The following is a 6,037-nucleotide window of genomic DNA, read 5'->3' on the forward strand; positions in this document are numbered from 1 at the left end:
AACAGCAGAGGGAGAAATGAATCAGTTTGGAATGGACTCAGAGCTTCATCATTCCAGCAGCTAGACGCTGGACGAAAATCACATCTGAACTATTTCATGTATTTTGACCTTTTCTCTCATTTTAAAAGAACATTGAAGTCATTTTTAAGTTTTTGTCATTTTAAACATTTCTGAGTCATTTTGGACAAATATCCGTCATGTTGGACTATTTTTTCTCACTGAGTTTGGAGATGTTTTAGGGCATTTATTCATTTGTTTGTCATTTAAGATGTTTTTGGTCATATTAAACACTTCTTTAGTGACTTTTAAAAATCTTTTTGTCATTTAGGATTATGAAGTGATTTTTAACATGCTTTGAGTCATTTGGATTTTTTTGGTAATTTTTCTTTATTTTGGCCTGTTACTGAGTCATTTTGGACGTTTTCTGAGCCTCAGAACTTCATCACTCCAGCAGGTAGACACAGGACATTTCAGAAAGAAAAACAGGTTTGACTCATTCTGAACAAGATTCAAGTAATTTTGGACATTTCTGAGTCACTAAACAAATATAAATTGTCATTCTAAGTCATTTTTAACAGATTTTTACCTCATATAGGAAACTTTTAATCATTCTACACAAGCTTTATGTCATTTTGTTCACCAGATCAGTTTTACATCCATCCAGGTTCCACAGTCTGAACTCTGAATGAAATCTGACCCATTCTGGAACATTTTTCAGTCATTCTGGGGAAACACTAAATATATCTGAAAGGTTTTCATCGTTGTTTGGACCAATTGGAATAATTTTGGGACAAGACGAATTGCCTGAGTGATCACAGAAGTCTTTGTCATGGTGCCCCTTTACTAGCAGACTTTGCAAAAGTATCGAAGCTGTGGCTGAAAACCAGTTTCTGAGCACTTTTAGTTGAATCTTTAGCTCTGATTTCTTCCTCCTGTCCTTGTAAGCTGAGTTTTATGTGTATTTATTTTTTATTTTCTGTAAACTTGCATCTTTATCTGTGTTTATTTTGACTCCTTCACTTCCTGCGTCCCTCCAGCGCCCTCTTCTCCGCCGTGGCTGTTTGGAGTCACTAGAAACACATTAGATTTGCTGTGCGATCTGTCTTCACGTCTCCGGAGACCATCGCCGGCTCTTATTGCCCTCATCACCGTTTTCTGCTGCCGTAATGATTTCACTCGAAGAGCAAACGCTGCTCGTGCAACTGCATCTCCTCGCATTAGAATTAGAAGCTTCTCAGCGAGGAACGAGCCGCCTCCAGAACAGATCTGGTTTCCTCCAGTGAAGAGAAATTGCTTCTTCCTCCTCGTCATCCTCTTCCTCGTCATCCTCCTCGTCCTCCTCCGGCTGCTCTGAGTTTATCTCAGGTCCTGTGTAACTCTCGGGTAAGATGGCGGCCGGTTAAAACGCTCGCCGTGGTTAAACGGAGGAGAGAGGTTTCGGAGTGCAGCCGGCCACGGGCATCCTCGAACACAGCCGGCGTCGCCATGGCAACACAGCCAGACGAGAGCTGCTTACGTCAGCTGAACACACACACACACACACACAACTTTAAGATGAATTCTAAAGATGATTTGAAGGTAGACGTTAAGATCAGACAAAAAAACATAACTAAGATATAAAAGTGTTTTAAAAACAGACCGAGCATCTGAGAGAGAAGCTGCAGCGAACAGTCTGGCTTCAGGTCCAATTTAGAGGAGCCGTTGTGTGTCTCATTTGTGTTGTTTTGTGTCTCATTTGTGGTTTTGTGTTTTCTTGTATTGTTTTGTCTTATTTTTGTTGTCTCTTGTTTTTGTTATCACTCTATATTCTTGTTTTGTTTGCAGGTTTTCCAAATATTTGGCTGAATTTGAATAAAACGTACGGCAACAATGCAGCACAAACACAATAGATGCTTCTGTTCAGCTGTTTTGTACAATAGTTGTGCATGAAAAAACGTTTTTATTTCTTGACTTAAAAAGTCAAGAAAGGCAGAGGAAACAGACTTTCCAAAAAAAATCATAAAGCTGTTTGTTTTTATGTGCAAATTCAATCTGTACATGAAAATAAAGAGTACAAATCTCTTTTTTTACATGGTTTAGATGGGAAGCGTTTCTTTATAGGCAATGGAGGGAAACTTGCATTAATAAGCATATTCGTTTGAAGATTTTCCCCAAAATTTGAGCTAATTTGAATGAAAATGTGGCGACAATGCAGCACAAGCAAGTAGAAGTAGAGTAAACAGCAGAAAAAACACTTTTACTCTGGACTGTGAATTTTTCCTTATAGGCGGAGGAAATAAAACTTTGCAAAAATGTTTTCGATGGTTTTCCATCATTGGACTGCAGCTTTTTCAAAGATGTCGCTTATTCTGCTTTTGTCTGCAACAGTTTCGATTCGTTTGTAGATTTTCCCTCGAATATTGTGTTAAATCTGAGTGTAAACGTGGCCACCGTGCAGCACAAAGCAACAATAGATGCATCTCTTGTTGCCATACGTGACTCTGAACCATCGATCAAACCCAGCGTGCGCCGTCGGCAGCAGGATTCCCATTAACCCTCACATCAAGCAGAAATCTTGTCCCCACAGAGCAAACGTTCTGATTCGCTGAGTCATTCTGTTTCCTCTAATCGCTTCATCGCGTTTTGTTTTTTTTATTTGTGTTATTGTACAGAAAGCAGCGTCCTCGTTACGTCTTCCTCTGTGCAGATAAGTCGGAGTTCACTTTGATTTTCTGCGTCGGTCTCTTTCATCCTCCCTCTCCGCCTCCGATCCGACGTCAGCGGCCTGAAAGATGTAAGCGTTTATTAAAACTGACAAGATTCATTGCCGAGCCGACCGAATGTGTTGAGGGCGATGTTTGTCTACGAATGTGTGCAGACGTGAGGCTAAACGGAAGAAGAAGGATGGGGAGTCGGCTTTTCTGTCAACACAGCTGGTTAGGCTTCTGTAAAGAAGAAGCTGAAAGAAAGAAAGACAGTGGAGACAAAACAAAAGAACAAATACAGAGAACAGTGGAACACAGCTGGAGCATCTTAGATGATAAAAAAACAGATGTTGGCAGAAAAAGTCTACCAAGATGTGTTTGATGAAAAGTTAAATTAACCTTCAAGTTCAAAATTCATGAAATGTTTGGAGAAAAACGACTTTTTTCCACAATTGGAGCTACAAGGTGCTTTAAAAAAAACATTAAATTACTCAAAATATCTGATAAAACTCAAGATAAAAACAACTTTATTACAAATTCATGGATCCTGATGTGTCTTTACCCTGTTTTGTTCTTCAGAACTACAGTTTGGTGGAGATTTCTAGGTCAGAGTTGAAAAAAACTCATTTTGTGATACATTTTACTGGAAAACATTATTCTAGTCTAAAAACAAACACTTTGTGAAAGTAAAATTGATCTGCGTAAAGAAACTTGAAGAAATTGGATGAACCTCTCGAGAAACAACTTTATTCCACAACTGGAGCAACATGAAAATACTCAAAACAGCAGATAAAACTCAAGAGAAAAGAACTTTACAACGAATTAATGAAGTATAGCATTTATTGGTGGAGATTTCTACATGAGTCGAAAGAAAAACACATTTTATGATACATTTTTACTGGAAACCATTTATTTTAACCAACAAAAATCACCAGGAAACTTCCCCAGTTGATTATTTCCATCAAGACAGCGATATTTTTTAGAATACATGTTAAAATTAGTGTTTTAATATTTAATATACAGTATTGACAACATATTTTGGGTAATTTTTTACTTAATCTAAAAGGAGTCACGTTCTGAAAGCAAAATAATCCAAAATCCATCAGTTGTCTGCTTGAATAGACTTTTTTTATTTCACTGTAGTTTCTCTCCTTAAAATCTCTGCTTCAAAAAAATGTTTGTTGATGAAGAAGTTGGATGAACATTGATGCGTGAAAAGTGACTTTATTCCACAACTGAGCAATAACGTGCTTTAAAAAACATTAAAATACTCAAAGCATCAGATAAAACTGAAGAGAAAAACAAACTTTACTACAAATCAATGAACAGTGATTCATTTATTGGTGGAAACTTCTAGATGAGTTGAAGGAGGAGATATGACCAATGTTTAATGGCATTTTTTTGGTTTCTGCCATTTTTGGATAATTAAACATCGTTGCTATTCCTGAGAAAAAAACATTACAGGACGGTTAAAATAATTCTAGATCTTGATGAGTTGTTTTGATCCTAAAGTAAATTACTATATCGTTCAGTTCCGATATCTGTGACTGAATGTTGTGTTCCTTTAGATCCTCTGTGATCTGGAACTTGTAATGTGTAAATGTTGTTGAAATTGAATCTATTTTTCTGAAGAAATTTCAGGTTGTTCATGTTGTCTTAAAAAGACAATTCATTAAACATGAACATTTCCAGAACATACTTTTTGCTCTAAAACCAAGGGGAGAATTTGGAGTTATTTATAGGTTATTATGCTGTGATTTAATGGTCTGAACTAAAGTGACACCCCTGACATAGACGATGACAACAGACCAGAAGATTAAGAATAGATGCAACTCTTGGAATATTTCAGTATTTATTGGTGCAACTGACAGAAGAATCACAAATCTTTACTACTTCACTCAGCATTTTCCAAAACTTCCAGAAGAAGGATGGATCTGATCAGAAAAAACAGCATTATGTTCTCTACAAACTGTGAAAAACCTGTTTTAGACGAACCAACACATTTCTAATACCGGCGATGATGCGAACCTGAACGTCGCGTCTGAAAATCTAATTTAAGTTACATGACAGACAGTTTCCTCTTTACAAAGACTGTGTTTACTCCAGAATATGACATTGTGTGTTTCACCCCCGATGCAGAATCTGTGCGACCGGCAGAGAAATGAATTGATCGGTTTACTGCTGCTGTTGTTGTTGTTGTGTTGTTGTTGGGGATCAAGGAAAGCATATAATCTCCGCCGGTGACAGGCTTGATTAAAAAACAAGTGCATCGAAGCGGGCCGACAGATATCAATACCAGAGCCGGTTAAAGGTCGCAGGCTGCTAAACAAATCAAACCTCCTGTTTGTTTTAGTTTGCAGTAAAAGGGACAGATTTTTTTCCCTTAATTTGGTTTCTTTGGATAAGATACACTGGAAAAATAATCTGTTTCATCGTCGGAAGACACAGATTTACCACTAATTAATGCCATGTGCAAACAAACTAACTTTTCAGTATTCTGTGCACAGATTCATGCTAATCTCTCTGCTTTAAGGGAAAATACTGCAGATAAACGGGTTAAAACTGACCAGATAATTGTTTTCTCTAATTACAAGTTTTCTGGAATGTTATGTTAAAATATGCAAACGAGGCAAACTCTAATTAAATACCTCTAATTTGCATTCATTTCCACAACAGAAATCCAAACGTCAGATAAAACCAGCTTTAAAAATTCCTGTTTCGTTTTATTGATGTCTTCGTGTCAAAGTCCAAAATACTGTCAGCAACTACAAAAAAATCTATTTTTCTGAAATAAAGCTTCCTATAACTCAGTCCGTGAGTGAAAATACAAACAAAACCCTCAGAAAACTAGTCAAAAACGCATGAAAATTTGTGCACAGATGAGGATCAGTGAAAAATGCTAATTTTAGGGGCTCAATAGTGACACCCAGAAAAGTTCAAACATTTACTACAGCCAGTACGTGTCACCTGCAGCTATGGAATTTGGTACACATATGTAACGCGTCAAGACGCACAAAAAAGTCCACTACACCCATGCCCTAAACCCAACAGGAAGACGGCCATTTTGAATTATGTGTCATATTCTTGGACCAATTTTTCACATTTTCAAAAGCTATAAACTCAAACAGGTAACCCCGACTGAGCTGAAATTTGGCCGGGATGTACAGCAGGCATGGGTGATCCAAAGTTATACATGCGTGATCAGAGTCCGGCCCTGATGGATTCCATAGACCAATATATAATCACAGTGATAGCGCCACCTGGTGGATGGACAAGAAGTGTTGCATCTGTAGGCTGTTCATCTGCCTGAAAACTTTACATATGTTTGCCCCTCGCCACATCCATAGTCAAAT

This window comes from Acanthochromis polyacanthus, chromosome 5 (assembly GCF_021347895.1).
Source record: "Acanthochromis polyacanthus isolate Apoly-LR-REF ecotype Palm Island chromosome 5, KAUST_Apoly_ChrSc, whole genome shotgun sequence".
Lineage (NCBI taxonomy): Eukaryota > Metazoa > Chordata > Actinopteri > Pomacentridae > Acanthochromis > Acanthochromis polyacanthus.